General features: G+C 49.0%; 1 non-coding gene and 2 pseudogenes across 1 annotated transcript; all 3 read right to left on the reverse strand.

Annotated features, from left to right (window-relative positions):
- Positions 1–374: 374 nt before the first annotated feature.
- Positions 375–8646, reverse strand: LOC144765599 (28S ribosomal RNA; annotated as a pseudogene).
- Positions 8647–9087: 441 nt separating this feature from the next.
- On the reverse strand, positions 9088–9241 carry LOC144764513 (5.8S ribosomal RNA). The gene has a single exon (XR_013596583.1). It is a non-coding gene; the product is annotated as a 5.8S ribosomal RNA (ribosomal RNA).
- A 943-nt stretch (positions 9242–10184) lies between these two features.
- Positions 10185–11859, reverse strand: LOC144765523 (18S ribosomal RNA; annotated as a pseudogene).
- Between the last annotated feature and the right edge of the window lie 13483 nt (positions 11860–25342).

Below are 25342 nucleotides of genomic sequence, written 5' to 3' on the forward strand. Positions count from 1 at the left end.
TACCCAGTCACTCTTGCAGTCCAGCGAGGGTGGACAGGCGCTCCGAGGTAGCCGACTGGGATGCTCCTTCCCTGGGGCTCCTGCTGCTCGCTTCTCTGCTCGACATGCCCGGGAGCAGCGGGAAGGGGAGGCCCGGCCGGCCCAGGCCATCTGGTCACCCTGCCGACCTGCAAAGGATGGTGGCCCCCATCCCCACACCCCAGTGGGGCAGAGTCGGGAGGGGGAGGGCCCCTGTGCCGGAGGGCATGTGGTGGAGGTGGCCTCCCGCAGGCCCTCATTACCCCCTCCATGTCCCTCCCACCAGCACAGTGGCAGCGTGACCCACCCCTAAGTGTGGTAGAGGAGGGCATCCGTGGGTGGCCATGCATGGAGAGACAAAAGCTTGGCTCAGAGGATGACTTTTAATAGATCGCAGCGAGGTAGCTGCTCTGCTACTTACAAAACCCTGACCCAGAATCAGGTTGTCTACGAATGATTTAGCACCGGGTGCCCCACGAACATGCGGTGCACTAAGGAAAATGGAGGCAGCCCCCTTCTGTCTGCGCTCGGTCCCCATGCGAGAGGCTCTACGCACCGCCCCCCCCCCCCCGAGAGAGGCCGTCTATCCCAGGCCAAACGAGGCTCTGTGGTAACGTTATGGTTTATGGGGTATTCTGACTTAGAGGCGTTCAGTCAAAATCCCACAGATGGTAGCTTCACCCCATTGGCTACTCAGCCAAGCACATACACCAAATGTCTGAACCTGCGGTTCCCCTCGTACTGAGCAGGATTACTATTGCAACAACACATCATCAGTAGGGTAAAACTAACCTGTCTTACGACGGTCTAAACCCAGCTCACGTTCCCCATTAGTGGGTGAACAATCCAACGCTTGGTAAATTCTGCTTCACAATGATAGGAAGAGCCGTCATCGAAGGATGAAAAAGCGATGTCGCTATGAGCGCTTAGCCGCCACAAGCCAGTTATCCCTGTGGTAACTTTTCTGACACCTCCTGCTTGAAATCCAAAAAGTCAGAAGGATCGTGAATTCCCGCTTTTACGGTCTGTATTCATACTGAAAATCGAGATCAAGCGAGCTTTTGCCCTTCTGCTCCACGGGAGGTTGCTGTCCTCCCTGAGCTCACCTTAGGACACCTGCGTTATCGTTTGACAGGTGTACCGCCCCAGTCAAACTCCCCATCTGCCAGTGCCCCCGCAGTGGGTCGCACCGGGCAGGCACCGGGCGCTTGGAGCCAGAATCAAGAGCCCCACGGGGCTTGCCCCCCATCTCTCCGGGTAAGGGAGAAAAATATAAGAGTAGTGTTATTTCACCGGTGGCCTGAGGGCCTCCCACTTATCCTAAACCTCTCATGTCTCTTCACAGTGCCAGACTAGAGTCAAGCTCTACAGAGTGCTTCTTTCCCCCCTGATTCTGCCAAGCCCATTCCCTTGGCTGTCGTTTCGCTAGATAGTAGGTAGGGACAGTGGGAATCTCGTTCATTCATTAATGCGCCTCACTAACTAGATGACGAGGCATTTGGCTATTTCTGTTCCACCTCGCGGTGGCTCATTCTGAGTTATTATGCTGCCCATCAGCGTCAATTTGGTTTTGCTTCCAACAATATAACATTCTTTCGCTCCAGAGTACAGCCACACTGAACGCTGTCCTCACTGGAACTGGGATCACGTATAGGCCAGAAATAGTACACCCTGCAGTACTATTCCAACAATTTAAAATTGTCTACGAACAGTCCTGAGAAATTAAAATATGATTAGCAGGACATCAATAATCAATGTGTGATAATTATGTCATATGTGAATATTTGAGACCTATTCATCATTCAAGACATTTCAATAAGTATGATATACACAACTATATCTAAATTGTTATAAGCACACATTTAAAAAAATACACATCTACAAATTGCACATCTAACTAGAAAAAGCACATCTATAAAATTCTAGAAATTCACATCTATAAAATTCACATCTATACTAAATCTTGTGTCAACTATAAACCTATATGTTAAAACAATATACTTTATAAGGGTGACATGTGTGCTGTGAGAAAGTGTACATCTCAGTATAAGCTTGATACTCAATTGTCCATGAATTCTTGGCACATTTTAAGAGGGTCCATTAAAGTAGTAAGGAAAACATTTGTCTTGAATGGGAATGAAATTTGCAGACCTACATCAGCCAGAACAACATCATAACATTGAGGCCAAATATGATGCCATCCAACGATAAAGCCATGAAATTTTACAGTGTTGCATTTTGTGAGATTTTTGATTTGCAGTGACAGATCCTGATAGTATTTCACTTTACTCTAAAATGCCAATTCAAGGGAATTCTGAGAGTTTTCATAACAAATTGAAACATCAATCACTACAGCTGTACCATTTTTGGTAAACACTACATCTGGTTTTCGTAGTTCTCCTTGATTATTCTTAACATGAGGTTCCCTATATGCCATTCAACCACACATTTTTGCTCTATCAATGAGCAATTCCAGAATTTTGTTATGTCTTTTTGTCCTAATGTCCTTAGTTTTAGGACATGCGCCTGAAATATGAGAAATTGTTTCGCAAACATCATTACAATACCTACATGTAGCAAATGCACGATTTCTTCCCCTAGTGATGGTTCTATAGTATATAAAACGTTTGCTCTTAACATCAGCGCAGCTATGTACTGGTTTTCTTTCATTTTGTTATGCTTGCTGATCCAGAAGTTTGAGGTTGGATTACTTGCTAAGTATTTTATACCTCAAGGGGTGGTGATGGACAGAGTCTCTGAATTAAGCAGAATACTCTCACCTAGTCAAGAGATCAGGGCTAGATCCAACACCGTTTTTTAGCTCATTGCACCATCCCAGTTTCAGAACCTAGCTGTATGCAAATTAGTCTGTCCCTGGCCCAGTGCATCATGGGAACAGGGCAGACCAGACTACAAAAGCCAATTCTTACACTGGGAAGGAAACAAGCTTCCGGGGACCGGTTTCTGGCATTTCAGCCGTCTTCGGCCCGGCTTGCTTGAGTCCTAAGTATTTTATACCATCACCTTAGACAGGGAGATTTGTCCATTTCTCAAATTCTTCTTTTCTCCAATCATATGTTGCTAACAAATTCAAATCCTAGCTCAGAAACCTACTGTCTAAAATGTTGAGTTTGTACGTTTTGATGATGTTAACTACTTTTTCATTCATATCTTCTCCTGCATACATGAATGAATGAGCTATGTACAGATCTGGAGCTGCCCTAGCATACAATAAACTATTGACTTTATTGAGACCAATTTCTGTACATAGTTTTGGTATACTGACCCCAAATGATCTACTTGAATATAGGAGACCATCACATGTGTATGCAGGAAGGTGTAGAACATGTTTGACATACTTTTTTTATTGTTTGATCCAGAACATTTAAAGTTTTTGCTTCTGTTCCTGTCATTTCCAATTTGAATGATAGTTTAGGGACCAAGTACTGACACAATTTCTATTTTCTGCTCGGACTTAAGTGGTAGAATATAACGTTTTTGAGCCCAATTGACAAGAACCTCATTAATTTTGTTCTTGCTTGTGTGGCCAGTGTGTGGATCAAAGTTCAATCCGAGGTATCTCTCACTTTCTCCTGGATGAATGTTTTCAATATTTTCTTTTTCAAACTGCCATGGTTTACAGTTGTTAATCAGGATTTTATCTTTATGGTGACTGATATAAAATCCATGTGTCTTTTTCACATTAAGTTTTAATCCTGTTGTTTTACTGAACTTTTCAATGATTTTCAGATTTTTACTCATTCCTTCCCAGGTGCTGCTGAGTACTGCGATGTCATTGGCAAAGGTGAGAGCGGTGATTTGCTCAATAAGACCATCTGATCCAAATGTGAAGCCCTTGTCGTTTTTCTGAAGATCACAGATCAGAGGATACATGGCAATGTTAAATAGTAGTAGGGATAAAGAGTCACCTTGTTTAACCCCAGATTTCATTGTTATTTCAGGAGTTGCTTCGTTGTTCTTTCCCTTGAAAAATGTGGTTGAGTCAGTGTACAAGTCTTTTATTATGTCTCTGATGTATGATGGCACTCTGTTCCTTGCAAGACTCTTTATAATGTGACCTTGGCTGACAGAGTCGAAGGCTTTTGATATATCTATGAACACTACTGCTAATGAGTGACTGTTTTTTCGTGCCCCTTTTATGATATTTTGCAAGAGTCAGATTCTCGAGACAACCTCTCACCTTCATGAAGCCTTTTAGTTAGTATTTTTGTGAATAACTTCATGAATGCAGTACCGATGGTAATTGGACGCCAGTTACTTATTTTTTTAAGTTCACTAATTGGTACATTCTTGGGTATCAAAATTGATCGGTTCTTTTTGATACTTTCTGGTACTCTTCTCATCAACAACCAAGATGATAAAATTCTGGGCAGCAATCTTGGTTGCATGCTGTGCACTTTATACAAGTCATTCAGACCAATCTTATCAGGCCCCACTGCTTTCTTTAAATCAGAGTCCCTCGAAGGCAGAAGTTATTTTGAGCAGTGTTATTTCTTTACATAGATTTCTAATTTCGTAATCAATCGACATGAATTTAGGGTTTTCTTGTTTTCTTTCTCAATTACGTTTTTGTAGTATTGAAAAATGTGATCAGCACTGATTTGGTAAGTGGCATCTTATGCCTCGTTTACCCACGCTTCATTGAACTTCTTCACTTTGACATTCAGAGCACTGGGCAGAAATCACATTGCGTCAACACCCGCCTCGGGCCTTCGCGATGCTTTGTTTTAATTAAACAGTCGGATTCCCCTGCTCCGCACCAGTTCTAAGTCAGCTGCTAGGAGCTGGCCGAGGCAGAACGCAGGCCCAGCGCCCCCGGGGAGGGGGCATGGGGAGAGGCAACCACCGCAACTGGGGAGATCCTCAGGAAGGGCCCGGCACGCGTCCAGAGTCGCCGCCGCCCCAAAGGGAGGCACCTCGTCCATCCACGGCGCCCGCCAAGCCTCGCTTCGTGCCCCAGCCCGACTGATCCAGCCCTTAGAGCCAATCCTTATCCCAAAGTTACGTATCTAACTTGCCGACTTCCCTTACCCACATTGTTCGAACATGCCAGAGGCTGTTCACCTTGGAGACCTGCTGCGTATATGGGTACGGCCCGGTGCGAGATTTACTCCATCTCCCCTGGATTTTCAAGGACCAGCGAGAGCTCATCGGACGCTACCAGAACCGCAACTCTTTCCAAGGCACGGGCCCCTCTATCAGGGCTAACCCATTCCAGGGCGTCCTGCCCTTCACAAAGAAAAGAGAACTCTCCCCGGGGCTCCTGCCAGCTTCCATGGGAGCGTTTGCGTTACCGCGAGGTTGCCCATGTCCGCCACTCCGGGTTTGAGGATCTGAACCCGACTCCCTTTCGATCTGCCAAGGGCAATGGAGGTCATCCCCCGTCCCTTCCAAACGACTCTCGCCCATGTCTTAGGACCGACTGACCCATGTTCAACCGCTGTTCACATGGAACCCTTCTCCACTTCGGCCTTCAAGGTTCTCATTTGAATATGTGCTACTACCACCAAGATCTGCACCTGCAGCGATTCCACCCAGGCCCTCGCCTTGGGCTTCCGTGCTCACCGCAGCGGCCCACCTACTCATCGTGGCTTAACGCCCGCTGCTCTCAGGGCCGGCGACGGCCAGGTATGGGCCCAATGCTCCAGCGCTATCCATTTTCAGGGCTAGTTGTTTTGGCAGGTGAGTTATTACACACTCCTTAGCGGATTCCGAATTCCATGGCCACTGTCCTGTTGTCTATATTAACCAACACCTTTTCTGGGGTCTGATGAGCGTCGGCGTCGGGCGCCTTAATCCGGCGTTCGGTTAATCCCGCAGCACCATTACCGCTTACCAAAAGTGGTCCACTAGGCACTGGCATTCCATTCCCGGCTCCACGCCAGGGAGCCAGGCTTCTTATCCCTTTAAAGTTTGAGAACAGGTTGAGATGGTATCGGCCCCAAGACCTCTAATCATTCACTTTACCAGATAGAACTGGGGTCTCCGAGCGCCAGCTATCCTAAGGGAAATTTAAGAGGGAACCAGCTACTAGATGGTTCGATTAGTCTTTCGCCCCATACCCAGGTCGGATGACCGATTTGCACGTCAGGACCGCTACGGACCTCCACCAGAGTTTCCTCTGGCTTCGCCCTGCCCAGGCATAATTCACCATCTTTCGATCCTATCACGCACGCTCATGCTCCACCTCCCCGACAGAGAGGGGAAGATGGGCCGGTGGTGCTCCCGCCGCTGGAAGCACAGCGGGATCCAAACTCAGCCGGCACGAGCCGGCCCTCACCTTCATTGCTCAACAGGGTTCTGCTCGGCCCTCTGACTCATGCATGTGTTATATTCCTTGGTCTGTGTTTCAAGACTGGTCGGGTGGGTAACCAACATTGCTGCAGACCCCTGGTGCCTGGCGTGGGCCTCCCCGCCCGGCAGCACGATGCGGTCGAGCACACTGAGAACAGTCCGCCCCAGTTGACAGTCGAGCCAGGAGCTGGGGGCCCATCTCCCCTTCAACTGCCCCGGTGTGCCCCGAGGGGCAGCTGGGGACGGGTGCCCGGGGGAGGGCACAGAGGCGGTCGCATCTCCCTCAGCTCCACGAACACGGCAAAGCTGCTGCCAGGGGGGCTGTAACACCCTTCGCCAGATCACTGAAGAGACTGGAGGACGATGGCGGCGGCGGTGGCAGCTTGCGAAGGGGATTAGACATTGTGAATGCTCAAAACGCACTGGAATACCCGTATGATGACCAGGAGACTCAAAACTGCAAGTACTTGCTATAGAAAATGGTGGCGTCCCCTCTTCACCGTTGAAAAAAGAAAAAGAACCAATTCGATTGACTACTAATAGCCGCCCCCTGCCGTGGTCAGCTATTTTTCCATATTAAAAAGCTATTGGCTGCTTGTTTCACTCTGACTAAAAAGGATTCATATCTGACTGCGCCTAACCGTCAGATGACGTGTTAGAGTACTATCATCCCTAAAAAAACATCTCTACATATATGTAGAGGTCCTATATCGCACTGTATCTGTCTTGGTCCTGAAGAAGGTAGTCCGTACTCCTGTTAATTCCACCGAAACGCATCGACCTTCTCCTTTCCTTTTTAAAATCACATGACTTGGGTCATGTAGAGGACACCAGATTCTATGATATAGGACATAATTTTTGTTGTTTATGTGATAGGATGGATGTTTAGTCAGTATATATGTGGTGGGCGTGTGTGGCTCTTTACCAGTGTTGTATATATTCTATTATGTTTTTATGAATTGAAACAGACATATATGCATAGCTTCAACATGGTGAAGAATAATCTTTCTGAAGCTTTATTGTAATATGTATATATTTTTATATTTGTCACATTTGAAAATTATGATAAAATTAAAAAAGTGATTTTTGTACTAAAAATGGAATAAAATGAAAAATAATTCACATTTGGTGTAGATATCGTTGGTTTATGCCCTGTGTTTGAGAGACCACTCCAATGAAAAATATATTTATAGGTCAAGAGGGAGCTATATCAGTTGCTTGTTCTTTTCCCCTCTACTCCCTGACCTGAAAGTAAATTCTAGAGGGGGTCCCCTTCCTTCACTATTTAGCTCCCGCCGCTGGAAGCACAGCGGGATCCCAACTCAGCCGGCACGAGCCGGCCCTCACCTTCATTGCTCAACAGGGTTCCGCTCGGCCCTTTGACTCGCGCATGTGTTATATTCCTTGGTCTGTGTTTCAAGACTGGTCGGGTGGGTAACCAACATTGCTGCAGACCCCTGGTGCCTGGCGTGGGCCTCCCCGCCCGGCAGCACGATGCGGTCGAGCACACTGAGAACAGTCCGCCCCAGTTGACAGTCGCGCCAGGAGCTGGGGGCCCATCTCCCCTTCAACTGCCCCGGTGTGCCCCGAGGGGCAGCTGGGGACGGGTGCCCGGGGGAGGGCACAGAGGCGGTCGTATCTCCCTCAGCTCCACGAACACGGCAAAGCTGCTGCCAGGGGGGCTGTAACACCCTTCGCCAGATTTGAGGGCCACCTGCCACCCCAAAGCCTTCCCAGCCGACCCGGAGCCGGTCACGGCGCACCTCCGTGGAGAAAATGCACCCTGCGGGGGCCATGTAGGGCCCGGGCGCCGGTCCCGTGGAGGGGATCCGGAACTCCCGGGACACCGTCCTTCCCGCCGTGTTGAATCCTCTGGGCGGAATGCACGGACCCCACCCATTTACCTCTCAACAGTTTCACGGACTCATGAACTCTCTCTTCAAAGTTCTTTTCAGTTTTCCCTTTACGGTACTTGTTGGCTATCGGTCTGGTGCCCGTAATGTGCCTTAGATGGAGTTTACCACCCACTTTGGGCTGCATTCCCAAGCAACCCGACTCCGAGAAAACCCAATACCGGCATTCCAGGGGCTGCTACCAGCCTAACACCGTCCGCGGGTTGAGCCTCGATCAAAAGAACTTGGGCCCCCTGAGCGATGCTGGGGAGTTGGTCTTCTGTACGTCACGCGAGGCGGGGATTTGGCACTGGGCTCTTCCCTCTTCACTCGCTGTTACTGGGGGAATCCTGGTTAGTTTCTTTTCCTCCGCTTAGTAATATGATAAATTCAGCAGGTCGCCATGTCTGATCTTAGGTCGTAGTTGGAAGAATGACGCCAGAGCATCAAAGGGGGTTGCCGGGGAAGGCCAGGCCCCTGTTGAAGCAGGGGCCTGGCATCCCGGCAGTGCCCCCACTCTTTCCCTAGATCGGATCTTGAGGGATTTCGCCCTCCACAGGAAGCTGGAGCGGAGGTGGGTGCCCAAGGCGTGTACGTGTGGGCAGCTGGTGGGACACCCAGACAGCCATGCACAGCATACAGCCAGGCACCCTGGAACGGGCCCGGGCTGGACCGGTGGCCAGGCCCTTTTCTCGTGGGCCAGGCACGCCGGTGGCATACCTCCGTGGCAGGACCTGGCAAGGGAAACTGCCACGGGCGATCGGGGTTGTCTGACCTTATGGAGGGACAAAGGGGAAGCGGAGCTAACCCTGCAACGGCCCCAGCCATGTCCCGGGAAAGCCCCGGGTGATTGATGATCAAGCGACCCTCAGACAGGCATAGCCCCGGGAGGAACCCGGGCCCAAAAGGTGCGCTCGAAGTGTCGATGTTCAATGTGTCCTGCAATTCACACTAATTCTCGCAGCTAGCTGCGTTCTTCATCGACGCGCGAGCTGAATAATCCATTGCCAATAATCACAGACAACTTTTTGGAAACGTTCGGCCACCTGCGGGCGCAGGAGAGTCGGCAGGAAGGCGATGCTGTCCATGCACTGCCCGCGCAGCGAGACAGCCCAGGTGCCCTGTTCAAGGCTTCACCTCTGGGAGTCAGACTGCACCATTGGGAGAAAAAAACATTGCCAGGCGCTCGGCCCGGGAGTCACTCCACCCACCCACAGGCAAGGAAGGGGGCTCCCGGTGCGACAGGAGCAGGCAGCCCCGCAGCCACCAGTCCCTTCAGGGGTAACTGGGAGGGACCGCATGAGTCTTCAAACCCCTCGACCCGGCTGCATGGGACGGGGTCAAACTGAGTACCTGGCATCAATGGAGGATTGCCCCACCTGTACCTCAGCTGTCTGTCGCCGGGCGGCCCAAGCCATGCACCAAGCTGGCTTCTGCAGCCCACCCCGCTTTGCCTGTGCCAGAGGCGCTGGAAGGGAAGAGCCAGGCAGCTCCCTATCCCGCAAGCCTCCCACCGAGAGGAGCCGGGGTCCCCTTGCAGGCCCCTCGGCCCTTCTCTTCCAGCTTCCCTGCCACACGAGAAGGGCCCAACCTCAGTCACCCGGATCTCGGTAGGGCCGGAACATTGGGCGCAGAAGGGCCCAGCCAGCAACAGGTCGTTCTAGGGGGGGTGTTACCAGCCCACTGGCATTTGGTTTACCCCTGTGCCTCTCTCAGAGAGGGACAGGAGACAGGGGCCACCCCTCAGTCTCCAGTCCCTCACACGTCAGTCGGGTCCTCCCGGAGGAAGAAGCCCGCCGAAGGCCCAGTCCTCACCTGAGCGCCCCATGCGGCTACAGACCACTCCTCCGGTCGGGGCGCGCAAGCTCAGGGCCAGCCACTGTGCCTAGGGTTCGTGCATGCAGGAGGCAGCTGAGGGATTCAGGCTGGTGACGTCAGTCGCTCAGGCCGCTCCACCGTTAATGATCCTTTGGCAGATTCACCTACGGAAACCTTGTTACGACGTTTACTTCCCCTGGATAGTCAAGTTTGATCGTCTTCTCGGCGCTCTGCCAGGGCTGTTGCCGATCCCAGCAGGGCCGATCCAAGAACCTCAATAAACCATCCAATCCGTAGTAGCGACGGGGGGTGTGTACAAAGGGCAGGGAATTAATCAACGTTCGCTTATGACCCGCACTTACTTGGAATTCCTCATTTATGAGAAATAATTGCTATCCCCAATCCCTATCACAAACAGGGTTCAGCGGGTTACCCACACCTGTTGGCGATGGGTAGATACACACTGATCCGTTCAGTGTAGCGCGCATGCAGCCCCGGACATCTAAGGGCATCACAGACCTGTGATTGCTTGATCTCATGTGGATGAACACAACTTGTCCCTCTAAGAAGTTGGACGCCGACCGCTGGGGGTCGCGTAACCACTTAGCATGGAGGAGTCTCGTTCGTTATTAGAATTAACCAGACAAATCGCTCCACCAACTAAGAACAGCCATGCACCACCACCCACAGAATCGAGAAAGAGCTATCAATCTGTCAATCCTTTCCGTGTCCGGGCCGCTGAGTTTTCCCATGTTGAGTCAAATTAAGCCACAGGCTCGCTACTCGGCATCGTTTATGGTAGGAACTACGACGGTATCTGATCGTCTTAGAACCTCCGACTTTCGTTCTTGTTTATTGAAAACATTCTTGGCAAATGCTTTCGATTTGGTTTGCCTTGCGCCAGTCCAAGAATTTCACCTTTAGCGACACAAAATGCCGTCCCTCTTAAGCATGGCCCCATTACCGAAAAACAACAAAATAGAACCGGAGTCCTATTCCATTTTTCCTAGCTGAAGTTTTCAGGCGACCGGCCTGCTTTGAACACTCTAATTTTTCCAAAGTGAACGCTTCGGACCTCCAGGACACTCAGTCAAGAGCATCAAGGGGGCACCGAGAGGCAGGGGCTGGGACAGGCGGCAGCTCGCCTCGTGGTGGACCGCCAGCTCCATCCCAAGATCCAACTACAAGCTTTTTAACTACAGCAACTTTAATATATGCTATTGGAGCTGGACTTACTGTGGCTGCTGGGACCAGACTTGCCCTCCAATGGATCCTCATCAAAGGATTTAAAGTGTACTTATTCCAATTACAGGGCCTCGAAAGAGTCCTGTATTGTTATTTTTCGTCACTACCTCCCCGAGGGAGTGGGTAATTTGTGCGTCTGCTGCCTTCCTTGGATGTGGTAGTCGTTTCTCAGGCTCCCTTTCCGGAATCGAACCCTGATTTCCCGTTACCTGTGGTCACCATGGTAGGCACAGAAAGTTCCATCGAAAGTTGATAGGACTGACATCCGAATGTATCATCGCCGTCACGAGGACGTGCGATCGGCCCAAGGTTATCTAGAGTCACCAAAGTGGCCAGGCGAGCCCGGATTGGTCTTGGTCTGATAAATGCATGCATCCCGGGAGATCAGCGCTCGTCTGTAACTATTAGCTCTAGAATTACCAGTTATCCAAGTAACAGATGAAGCAATCAAAGGAACCTTAAATCGATTTAATGAGCCATTCGCAGTTTCACTGTGCCGGCCATGTGTACTTACACGTGCATGGTTTAATCTTTGAGACAAGCATATGCTACTGGCAGGATCAACCAGGTAGCTGCACCTGCTGATGGGGTGGGGGCCGTGTGCCCATCTCCCCGACTGGCGACATTTGCGTGCCCCTCTATTTCTCGGGAGCCTGCCATGGGACGGAGCCCACCCGCCAGGGCGGGAAGGCTCGCTGGAGGGGTGTGGAGAGGTACAGTTGCATGGGCACCGGCAGACCCAGCCATCTCTGCCGGAAGGGAGAAGCAGGCCGAGGCGTAGCCTGAGTGAGACACAGCAGTGCCGGAGTCTGGCAGCAGCGGCACCTCTTGGAACGGTCGTTCTGAGCTGCTGTGGAAATGTGCTGAGCAGAGAGGGGTGACGGTGTGGCACGCAACACCTACAGACCTGCTGGGCAGCAGCATCCAAGGGTCTGGTGCCACCCGACCCCTTCTGGTGGGGTCAGACCACTGGGGGGCACAAGCTGCCGGGTCCACTCGGCCTTCGCTCTGCTGGGTAAAGGGCCTCCCGCCAGGCGGCAGGTCCTTGAGTTGGATGGTCCATGCAGGGTGGAAGATCTTTGCTCGAAACAAAAGCCGAGGGTGGCCAAGCAGTCCACCCCTAAACGGACAGAGAGTGCCCAATTGATCAGAGTACAGCTGGGGCATCCCCTGGCAGTCCACCCTGCACAGGAGGGTATGCTGGCTTAGCATCCCCTGCCCGCCTGCTCCCGGGGTAAGCAGACCCAGACAAAAAGGACCATTGGGAAGGAGCTGAGAGGCAGGTGCATACCCGGGCCCATGGGGGCCATGGCTGGCAGGCCTGGTTGCTGCCCTCCCCGTCTCAGCATCGCCGGACCTCACGTAGGTCTGCCTGAGCAAACGCGGAGAAAAAGGACAGACCTGCTCGGCAGCAGCATCCAAGGGCCTGGCGCCACCCGACCCCTTCCGCTCCGGTCAGACCACTGGGGGCACGAGCTGCCACTCGGTCTTCACTCTGCTGGGTAAAGGGCCTCCCGCCAGGCGGCAGTCCCTCGAGTCAGACGGTCCATGCAGGGTGGAAGCTTTTTGCTCGAAACAACAGCTGAGGCTGGCCATGCAGTCCACCCCTAAGACCGAAAGTGCCCAATCGATCAGAGTACAGCTGGGGCATCCCCTCGCAGGCCACCCTGCGCAGGAGGGTATGCTGGCTTAGCATCCCCTGCCCGCCTGCTCCCGGGGTAAGCAGACCCAGAGAAAAAGGACCATTGGGAAGGGGCTGAGAAGCAGGTGCATACCCAGGCCCCTGGGGCCCCGGTGGTTAGGCCCAGGTGCTGTCTTCCCTGTCTCAGCATCACCGCACCTCACTGAGGTCTGCCTGAGCCAACTCAGAGAAAAAGGACCATCGGGAAGGGGCTGAGCGGCAAGTGCGTACCCGGGCCCCTGGGGGCCCTGGCAGGCGGGTCCGGGTGCCACCTTCCCCGTCTCAGCATTGCCAGACCTCACGGAGGTCTGCCTGAGCAAACTTGGAGAAAATTGACCATCGGGAAGGGGCTGAGAGGCAACTGCATACCCGGGCCCCTGGGGGCCCCGGCAGGCAGGCCGGGGTGCTGCCTTCCCCTGTCTCAGCATTGTCGGACCTCACGGAGGTCAGCCTGAGCAAACAGTCACCAAAACATATCTCAGCCTATTGCACACAGGCATCTCAATAAAATCCAGTTGCATCCTACTGAAGAGACCTCCTGATCTCCCTATGTGACTCAGTGTCACTACAGTTCTTCTTCCTACAATCATCTGCTGCCACACAACACACCTGTGACACAGCCCTTGAGCCATCAGCCTGAATTTCAATCAATCAATCATAGCATTTGTATAGCGCGCTACTCACCCGGAGGGGTCTCAAGGCGCTTGGGGGGGGTCAGCTACTGCTTGAAGAGCCAGGTCTTGAGTTGCTTCCTGAAGGAAAGGTGGTCCTGGGTCTGTCGGAGGTGGATGGGGTGGGAGTTCCATGTCTTGGCTGCCAGGTAGGAGAAGGATCTTCCTCCGGTGGTTCGCTCTGCGGATGCGTGGAACTGCGGCGAGGGCAAGTCTGGTGGAACGTAGCTGGCGGGTGGGAGTGTAGAAGGTCAGGCGGTTGTTGAGGTACCTGGGTCCCAGATCGTGGAGAGCCTTGTGTGCGTGGGTGAGGAGTCTGAACGTGATCCTCTTGCTGACGGGGAGCCAGTGCAGGTCTCTCACGTGTTCTGAGATGTGGCTGTGTCGGGGGATGTCCAGGATGAGTCGTGCGGAGGCATTCTGGATGCGTTGGAGTCTTTTCTGAAGTTTGGCTGTGGTTCCGGCGTAGAGGGTGTTCCCGTAGTCCAGTCGGCTGGTGACGAGTGCCTGGGTGACCGTCTTCCTGGTTTCGGTGGGGATCCACAGGAAGATCTTTCGGAGCATACGCAGGGTGTTGAAGCATGACGACAAGACGGCGTTGACTTGTCTGGTCATCGAGAGGGAGGAGTCCAGGATGAAGCCCAGGTTACGTGCGTGGTCCGTTGGCTTGGGGGCGGTGCCCAGGGCAGGCGGCCACCAGAAGTCGTCCCAGGCGGAGGGCGATGATCCCAGGATGAGGACTTCCGTCTTGTCTGAGTTCAGTTTCAGGCGGCTGTTCTTCATCCATTCGGCGACGTCTTTCATCCCTTCGTGTAGGTTGGTTCTGGCGGTGTCGTTTGTGAGGGAGAGGATCAGCTGGGTGTCGAACAAGATGCACCAAGCATCCCTACCTACATGAGCAGGTCCATGATAGTTTCTCACCACTGGGGTGAAAAAGTTGCCTGGCAACACAGGTCTACCATCTCCTGAAACCCAAACGTCATCTTCATCTCTTTTCACACAACCTGCTATAGCTTTGATGTTCTGCTTCTGGCACTTCCTTCTGAAGTCTCTTAACTTCCTCCCATGTATCAGCTGTGGTTAGCAAGACGTTTTAATTTGTCTCATCTGTTCCCTCATTTTTATATTCGTCATTCAAAGTACAAGATTTAAGGCACAATAGCTGGCAAGCTCAACAGCTTACCTATTGCCCAACATTACATAATCATGTCCCTTGCAGTGGGCCGAATATTTCACAAATACGATCTGGGCAGGCAGTGGTAATGCCTTTAATAAGTTATGCACACTTTCCCCATTCCTTATCAGGGACCCTGAAGATGTCATAAATCCCTTTTGTGGCGATAACTTTTCAAAGTCATGAATAAGAGTAAAGCCATACTGATTATCAGTGAAAAGGGTCACCTACAGCTTGTTTGCATCACAGCATGCTCTGGTAATAGCAATCGATTTGGCCACTTGTGCAGAAAACATTAGTTGAAGCCAGGAGGTTCCGACCACATCTGAGACAGTGCAAACTGCAGAGGAAGATCTCAGGAATGCTTCATGATCTCTTAAACAGGAACTGTTGGAAGCCGAATTCCCAGTCCCCCACTGCTGTCACCAAGTGTGAGACACGGGGCTCCCCGCTCAACGTTAGGCCAAGTAAGGACACCGTTTGAGGTAGCCCTGCTCACCCCCTCAGTAGCTTGGAACTAGCAGCCAGGCCTATCTCCAAGACACGAGTGTTTAGTATGTTTAACCACACCTACAACAACCCCCTGGTGATGCCACAAATGGACTCCACATGAGTTTGATAAAAAGAAGTATAAACGTTATACAAAAAGATATACGATCAGACCACACAATACAGAATCCAACATAGAATAAAGGGTAATATTCATTCTGGCTGGCCAGTAGGTTCAAATCACAAAAACTGCTTTCAAAATGCTACGCAGGTCGCAATGCTAGAATCACACATGTTGCAGTGGTCAAACAATAGTGCACTGTGTAACAATACAATCCTGTGCTGGGAAAAGGAGAAATAATACAATGCGTAACAATACGCCCCGGTACCTGCAATGGGAGAAATAATGCAATGCGTACCCCTACATTCATGTACTGCGCAATGAAGGAATAATGCAATGTGTAACACCCCAATCACGTACTTTGCAATGAAGAAATGATGCAATGCGGACTGCTACAATCATGTACTTTGCAATTAAGGAATAATGCAATGCATAACTACAATCATGTACTTTTCAATGAAGAACTAATGCAATGTGGGCCACTACAATCCTGTACTTGGCAAGGGAGAAATAATGTAATGCGTAGTGCTACAATCGTGTACAGCGTTATGCAATAATAATGTCAGGCATCATATGACATTCCGGCAGTTCGTTAGCAGCAATATTAGAAATGTGTTTTGCCACAATCAGCCTTTTTGATAACAGTTGCCCCCCCACACGGATCAACGATGACACAGAGTACAGCTTCTTACTCTGGCCCATGTACTGCTACTCCTTTTGTCAGTACGGGCCCCACTTTTGTCCACAGCAAAGGCTCACATTGCCAGAAGGGCTGAGAGAGTGTTCCTCCGAGCCCGCACCCCTCCCAGGTAGTAATCCATGTTACAAGGGGTGTGACCTCACTCTCCTCTCCTCCTTCCACGAACTAGGCCTTCCATGCAGAACTCTCTCACCAGGTCTCAGCGGCTCGGCCTGGCAGCTCAGCTCCTCTCGGGCTGCCGGTCCAGGCCGTGACTGATAGGAAGGTCTCACGCGGCCGCAGAGCACACGTACCCCACCCCCCTTAGATTACATTTACCCCAGGTGCACGTTCACCACCGCACACTTGGGGTCTCCTCTGGCACAAAGCCACTCACACAACGCAGATGGGACTTCACGTCGACTCAGAGTGCACGCTCACCAGGTACTCCTTCTTGCGGTCTCAGTTTGCACCAAGACACGCACGCCACGCTGCAGAGACTCACTTTCTTCCTGTGCACACGATGATCAGCCGATCACCTCCACATTCCCAGGTTGCACTAAAGCAAGCACGCTGCTTCACTGAGACTTACTCCAACTCCAGTGCCCTAATATCCAGGCGCTCTTCACCAACGCCTTCGGCGGCACGTGACATGCTCACCCTGTCCAAGCCTCACTTCTCCTCCATTGCACTCGATGACCAGGCGCTCTTCACCAACGCCTTTGATGCACCCCGACACATACCCTGCATGTCCGAGACTCACTCCACTACCGATGCACACTTTGGTCAGGTGCTCCTCACCAATGCCTCCTGTGCACCACAACAAACACCCTGCACGTCTGAGTCTCACCCCAGCTTCAGTGCCATTCTGACCAGGTGCTCATCACTAATGCCTGCGGTGCACTACGACAGGCACCAAGCGTGTCCAAGACTCACTTCAGCTTCGGTGCACACATTGACCAGGAACTCTTCACTAACGCCTCCTGTGCACCACGACATGCACCAAGCACGTCTGAGTCTCACTTCTCCTCCGTGTGTCCAAAATAACAGGGCACACCTTCCGAGGGTCTCAAGCAGGGCCGGAGTGGCTACCGGGCATTTTGGTGTGCTGCCGAGCTGGGTGCTAACTTCGTTGATGGGGACCTGCGTGTGTTGAACAAAGTTTGTTTTGCTTTTTTTTATTTCAAAGGGCACGCAGGTCCCCATCAACGAAATCAGCCCCCACAGCAGAGAAATTAGCCCCCAGCTTTGCAGCACACAAAAACGCCCGGTAGCCAGTCCGGCCCTGGTCTCAAGCTGCCACAACACATGCCCACCGTGTCACTTGAAACTTCTCCAGAAACTTTTATGTTCCTGTGTTTCCAAACAGGGAACCAGCTCACCTTGGGTCCTTGGGTTACAAGACACAGCCCAAAGCACAGTCTACGTCAAGCAGGGGACCCAGCCCCTCCAAGCACAATCCCAAAAGCTGCTTCCTTGGTTAGACCAGAAAACTGCAGACCAGCCCCAGATCACGAAGCAAGGATTGGTCTTTCCCCAGCAGTCTCTTCAATTTCTCCTTCCTTAGCAGAGGTTTCTCTTGACCATTAAATGGGTCAAAGCCTTTTCAGTCTCAATCCATTTCTGTTTCATTCCAACGTTCAGGGGTTTCAGCTCTCATAGTTATACCCCTTAATGTCTTTGAAGTTTTTTGTGCTCATGGGTCCCTGACCCCTCTCTAAATCAGTTCTGGGTGACTCCCTCCCAGTGCACCTTTCTCCCTTTGATACTGGGGGTCTGGATCCTTAATTACTCAGCAGGCGACGGGTCATTTGTTTTATAGCAGCAGCACAGGCCTCTTCACCTCCCGTAGCTTCTCCTCGCGGTCAAGACCTCCCCCAGCTCCTCTCACCTCTCAGATCCAGACAGTCAATCCACATTCAGCAGAGACACACAAAAATGCTTAAACAACCAAACCCAGCCACATTCTCAAAGAGTGGTTTCTGAACACACAGTGACAAAACCACTTTCATAGAAAGATATGTCATGACACTATGAGTTCATATACATACTAAACATCACCTATCTATTATAAACCTTTAGGAAACTAGGCTAACAAAACACAATAACCAGCCTCCCCCAGTCTGTCCTATGGGCAGAATGGCTTTTCACCAGTGAAAACGAAATGGAGTGTTTTTCACTTTCAGGACATAGCACACACCTCAGCATATGTACTGCCTTTTACCTACACTGCACCCTGCCCAGGCGTTACCCGGGACCTACCACAGGGGGGACCACTGTGTATGCAAAAGGGAAAGTAAGGCCTGACAAGTGGTTACACTTGTCAGGACAACATGCTAACTCAGCAAACTGCGTGCAGGTCCTACACTGCAGGCCTGAGTTCTCTTCTCTGCGCGCCTTTGCATTACTAGCCCTGGCACACACAGTGCACATTACTAGGGAGTTGACTAGTAAGGCAAATATACCAATCATGGCCAACCAATTACCATTACACTTTACATAGGGAACACTTGTACTTTGACACTGATCAGCAGTGGCAAAGTACCCAAAGCATCTGGCAACTCTATGTCAGGAAAACGGTGTAGGGGGAAAGCAAAACGTTTAGGGAACTTTAGTGGCACATCTTGTTTGTCAGGTCTTGGCTAGGTTCACAGTTCAGTAACATCGAGACAGTCATGCTCAGCCTCACCCTCAATAGCACAATTTACAGGAACCGGCAATAGATTAGCAGGATTTGATGTAGTACATCTCCCGAGGGTTATGTTGTCCACCACAAGTATGGCTTACTCATACTAGATCAGATGACTATTGGTAAGATATTTGGGTCTTGGTATGTGTTAATAATATTTTTACAGAGGGTGGGAAATAAACTGTTAGAGGAACCATAACAAAGCTCTCTCACTGCCTGATGCCGACACCTTGTGGGCCACAGCTTTGAGACAGCCGGGCAAAGTAGCAGCTACTGAGTCAAGTGTAGCTGAAAAATAAGCCAAGGATCTGCAAACATTTCAGAACATCTGAGTTAGCACTGAGAGAGTGCATCAATCCCACTCACTGCGAAACAAAGCGTAACATTTATTGCAATCAGGCATTCACAGTCCTGGTGCATGACAGAGACTTTCACTCATCTCTGAGAAGGCATGCATAAACAATGTCATTTCATGGTACCAGATTTGACACATCTTTGTGTATCAGCCTCTGCAAAAGCTTGGTCAGTAAGAACAAGTTGGGAATCCACTGTCAACAGTACCCTACCATTACCAAGAATATCTTGACTTCTTTCTGAGTGGTTGCTGGATTCATTTTCAGAATCACCATGATTCTCTTTTGTGACACCTTCCTTACTCCTTTCTCAATGTGGTGTCTGTGATACAGGACTTCTTTCTTAGAGTACTGCAACTTAGTTGGGGATTCTTTATGTCCATGTTCAGCAAACTAGTTCAGCAAGCAATAGTATCTGGTCTGCAAGCTTCCTGGGACAGGTCGTCAATATATTAGATCAAGATTGAGTGACATGGAATCACCAGAGACTCCAGATTATTTTTACTGATCTGGTTGAAGATGGAAATGCTCTTTGTATACCCTTGTGGGTTTGGCAACATGCCAACACATGACTACCAAATCAAAATATGAAGGGGAACTGACTGTCCTAATGCAATGATATTGAAAAGAAAGCTTGACACAAATCAATGACAGTGCTCCACTAGGCCTCAAGTGGAATCTGATATAAAACAACATCTTGATTCGGTATCACAGGACGATAAGGGACTACAATGGTATTAATCTTTCTCAGGTCCTGCACCGTGCAATATTTGCCCTTGGACTTCTGTAAACCTATAATTGGCGAGTTACATGGACTCCTTATATTCTTCTGCAGAATGCCTTGTTGAATCATTGAGTCAATCACAGGAGAAATCCCTGCAATGGTTTCGGGGTCAGCTTACATTGCAGGATTCCTGGATACTCAACATTAGGTTTCACTGTTTTGTGGATAGATTCACCACCCTTAATGAGATCTATTTATTTCCCTGAGAGGTTCCAGACTGCAGGTAGCACTGTGTCTCTCAGTGCTGATGACAGATCATCACATGTCAACATAGGGTACAGTCTGATATCTGAGCTCTGATTTAGAAGTTTTAAGACAGTATTTCCATCATGAATTTGAAACTCAATCCACTTTGGTGAACATAAATGGAACAATTTAACTTGCACAAAAGATCACAACCAAGGAGATTTACAGGACTTGAATCCCACACCACAAATTGCTGATTCTCCTCAAAGGACCCTATTTAACAGTTGCTGCTTCAATAGTAGGGCTAGTCATTTGTGTGTTGGCAACTCCTACATGATCAATTATTTTTCCCAAGAGAGGTAGGTTGGGAATCTCCACTGTTCTCACAGTGGAGCAGGTAGTACCAGCATCAATCAAGTTCTATTAATATCTGAACCACTCATTCCTTCTTGCTGAGCTTCTTTATATGGGGGAGGATGGGTCAACAATAATGCATTCACTAGATCATCAGTAGAATCACTATGACAGGCCTCATCATCACTCTCAGCATTTTCTATCTTTCCCCCCTCTTTCTTTGACTTTTTCCTCTTCTCTTCTCTTCTCTTCTCTTCTCTTCTCTTCTCTTCTCTTCCTTTCCTTTCCTTTCCTTTCATTTCCTTTCCTTTCCTTTCTCTGCCACTTCACTTGTTAATAAGGGTACAATCAAGCACCCAATAGCATATTGGTTCTCTACCTCTTTTGTTCTGCATCCCATCAAGCATCAACATAAGTATGCACTGCCTTTCTGGCTTTCTCCAAATGTTCTCCTTTTGTCTTTCTTGAGCTTTTTGATCCCAATCATTAAGTGCTTTGTACTGTGCAGTTCGAGAAGGAGGTTTCATATCGTATAGTACTCCCCTTAAATGTTCAATGATTTTCGAATTAAATGTGCCATAGTGTGGAAACATCAATGCACTTTATTTCTCAGTGAGTTTATGCCACTGGTTAATCCAAATACATCTATGGAGTACTACATTTATAATCATACAATGACTTGGCACATCCTCAGATGGGGCCTTTTGTCCCTCTCAAACAGGCATCTTTAAATATCCCTTAAACATGTCTTGTACAGCCTTCAAGGATTTCATTTTTCAATAGTGAATCAGCAATTACAATGATGGTTTCATACAAATCTTGTTTGGCGTCAACAATCAATACCAGAGTAGCTATCGATGACGTGGGCGACCAATCTCAGTGCAGCTTTACATCAACCCACCAATCCTAACGTGCCATACTGCAATGCCAATCTGTCTCCTTGTAGTGGCTCACCCTCTTTTAAAGTTTTTAACAACCGCGTTCGCTCACCACTTGTTTAGTGTGAAACCAAACGCAAGCAATTTCAACAATGATCTTTGCTCCTCTAACGAAATTATAGCATTCATACACACAAGAAATGGTCCGGAGTAATACTTTCCGACCCACCCTGACGCACACTAATTAAAACCTCGACCAGCGGGGTCTCACTCAGATTTATACAGTGTCTCCCTGTGCACTAAGATTGACTAAACCAACAAGACCTCACAATTACACAAAGATTGAGGGCCTAATTCTTGTTTGTCAGTCCTCCTGGTGAAACGCCATTGCTGCGCCTTCAGGAGGACTGTCAAACCCTTAGTGCACCAGTTCTCCTGCCAAATTACGAGTGCAATCCATGGGAGTTGGGAGGTGCTGCAGTGGTCTCATGATGGAACAATAATGGGTATGGCTCTAATCAGTAAGGTTGAGCCCTTTAGCAGAAAAAACAACCACAATGCCAATACTGATGATCAACTTCTGAACAATTGAACCGGCGCACAAGCTACAAGTTAATCTACACCGATACTATTCAATAGTGTTAATTATTAGAACCATATTTTAGTACACTTTTTTTCCTTTTTATATAATACAAATCTGTATATACAAAAAACACCACAACAAACACTTCAGAACAGAAAGGGATTTAAAGAAGAATTTCACCAGATCACACAACGACCAACCAACACTTTAACTTGTCACACCATTTGCTTCAATACTTAATCAATCATACCACATTCCTCATTGATCAACACCTTTCATCACACATACACACTTCTTCCACCTCCTTGGTATTCCAAAGGATTCTTGTCCTCCACATTCAGACACCAAGGATCAATCACCAAACAAGGGAAAGTTTTAAATCTAACTTAGTTGTGCATCACACAAAATCACAATATAGTTGTTTAAATCAAAAACTGCTTAGGAATGCACAACTAGACTAGCATGTTTGGAAAATACAACGGTTTGGTATACAACAAACAGGTCTACAGGTTTCGAACCCACTGATTTCTGGGGTTCTCTTCAGGACCAAAACAACTGTGGAAAGAAAAAGAGAAAAATCTGATTTTAAAACCATGACTATCAAACTCACGAGCACTCCGACCTGAGAAGCTGAGCCTGAGTTGTTCTTCCCGATTTTGAACCTAATCACCAAATGATGATCGAATTCTCATCAGGACAAAGGATCTACAATGAAACAAATCAAAAAGCAGAGAGCTATCAGAAGAAGAGTAAAAGAGTGCCGTCCGGGTTTAGATGGAGCCATTTTTCGAAAATACTTACAGAATAGAATTCGTCAAGTATCGTGGTGTTTTGTTGAATGGAGCTTTCAAATTGCTTCAAAATCAAATTTCCGGGAGCCCGCGTCTGTAACGGAGCATGAATAAACAAAATGTGCGGGTTATCTAGGTTGCGCACGAAATGAAAAAGGTTATTTTGTTGCGAGCCCAATGACATGACCTACCTTCGGTAACAATGTTGCAAAGACCCGTGTCCGAGAATGTCCGCTCGGTGTGTATTCTGTTTTAGACTGAACTCTATTTCTGAAAAAGACCGAAGCGTCCATTAATTGTTTAGCTTTACGAAGGCAGCCTGCTGCTGTTCATTTTGTAGTGAGCCCAATCACATGACATACCTTCGAATTAAAATGTTGCAAAGACGCGTTTCAGAGAATGCCCTCTCGGCGTGTATTCCATTTTAGGCCGACCTTTATTTCTGAAAAAGACCGATGCGTCTATTAGTTGTTTAACTTTACTAAGACAGCCTGCTTCTGTCAATCGCACTGCTGGGAACATACCTGCTCGGATTTCACCATTTCTCCGTTGTCAGTCGTGCTCTCCTGCAACAATCTCGATTACTGACTGCAGCATTGGTGGTCTAGTGGCCATTAACTAAGGCCGTCGCGTTCAGGGGATTCTGGGTATTGAAGTCCAATGGTCATTCCTCAGTAGCATTTACCAATTGGACCCTATGGCAGTTCTGTATAAAATTGTATGCTGAATATCAGATAGGCTTAAGACCGGCTTTTGAAAAAAGGGGGGGCTCTCTACAGATTAAAAATTTTAGATAGTTCACTCAGGCCAGAACACGTAGTATCAAACTTCACAATGAGCATTGCTTCGCGTTGTGACAATTTTAAATCTAGATTACCTCCTCTAGGTCTCTTTCGATTTTTGAAATGATAGTCCAACGTTAATCTCGTTCTGAATGTAATTTTTTGTTCCAGTGGTTGACCAATGGAGCAGTTTCAACTTTTTTTCTGATCTGGGATTTATGTTGTTTGATTTGTTGTCGAACCTCCTGATTCGTTTTGCCTATGTACAACATAGAGCATGGACATAAAAAACCGTAAATAAAATGTTTAGTTTTACTGTTCGTGACTGTATCATGCTTCCAATGAATTCCTTTATGACTGAACAAAGATCCTTCGAGCATCTGTTTGCAGCATGTACATGTGCCGCATTTATGATGTCCTGTTACAGGTGTTAACCCCATTAGTTCTCTTAATGTGTGTTTTGGAGGTGTTTTTAGGGCTGCCCTGACAATGTGATTGGATAAGCTTTTCTATTTTTTAAAAGCAAACAATGGAGCATTTGCAAATGATGGATCCAGGTTCTGGATAACCTTTTGTATTTCGTGCGCAACCTCGATAACCCGCACATTTTGTTTATTCATGCTCCGTTACAGACGCGGGCTCCCGGAAATTTGATTTTGAAGCAATTTGAAAGCTCCATTCAACAAAACACCACGATACTTGACGAATTCTATTCTGTAAGTATTTTCGAAAAATGGCTCCATCTAAACCCGGACGGCACTCTTTTACTCTTCTTCTGATAGCTCTCTGCTTTTTGATTTGTTTCATTGTAGATCCTTTGTCCTGATGAGAATTCGATCATCATTTGGTGATTAGGTTCAAAATCGGGAAGAACAACTCAGGCTCAGCTTCTCAGGTCGGAGTGCTCATTTTGTTTATTCATGCTCCGTTACAGATGCGGGCTCCCAGAAACTTGAGCTTGAAGCAATTTGAAAGCAGTGGCATGACCTCAAGAGACAGGTGAAAGAGAGGAACAACAAGAACCGTCAGCTGGCTCAGATGACTGACGGTGGCCCTCTCATTCCACTAAGAACATTCACTGCATGGGAGGAAAAGGTGCTTGCCATACTGCATCCAGAGAGCCGCACAGGAATTGCCGGGGGGGTGGAGGCTGGTAAGTACAAACAAATGTCTACCAACACACTGCTATGTACTGTCTTGCACAACTACAAAGCTACACCTCCCAGGCCCAATTCCATTCATGTGCACCACACATTCCCCAAACCATCTCACAGATCTAACATTCACTCACTCTGATCCATCCCAAAGGTAACTAGAAACATTCCCTGGGTTGCATGTGTACAGGCAGCCAGCACTACAACTCCCACCAGGCCCCCTGTCCCACAGCTGAGCAGGATAGAACACCCCCCCATCCAAGACCCATGTGTGACAATTTCCTCCCTTTGCTCCACAGGGAGCCAGCAATCTTAACAGGGAGGGATGTCTGTGGATAGGCAGCCAGCACCACAACTCCCGCCAGGCACCCCTGTCCCACAGCTGAGCAGGATGGAGCACGTCCACCCCACCCAGAAGCATGTGTCAGCCATTGTATTTCATCAACCAAAGTTACAGGTAGGTAGCCCTCTTAACAGGGAGGAGGGTTTGTGGGTGGCAAGCCAGCACTACAACTCCAATGCAATGGCTCCAGCATGTGGCAGCCGTTGCGTTGCTCACTTCCAAGTAACAGGTAGGTAGACATCTTAACAGGGAGGGGTGTTTGTCATTTGGAAGACTGCACTACAACTACCACCAGGCCCCCTTGTCCCACAGCTCAGCAGGATGAAGCACTCCCACCCCAGC

This window comes from Lissotriton helveticus, chromosome 6 (assembly GCF_964261635.1).
Source record: "Lissotriton helveticus chromosome 6, aLisHel1.1, whole genome shotgun sequence".
NCBI classification, from domain to species: Eukaryota; Metazoa; Chordata; class Amphibia; order Caudata; family Salamandridae; genus Lissotriton; species Lissotriton helveticus.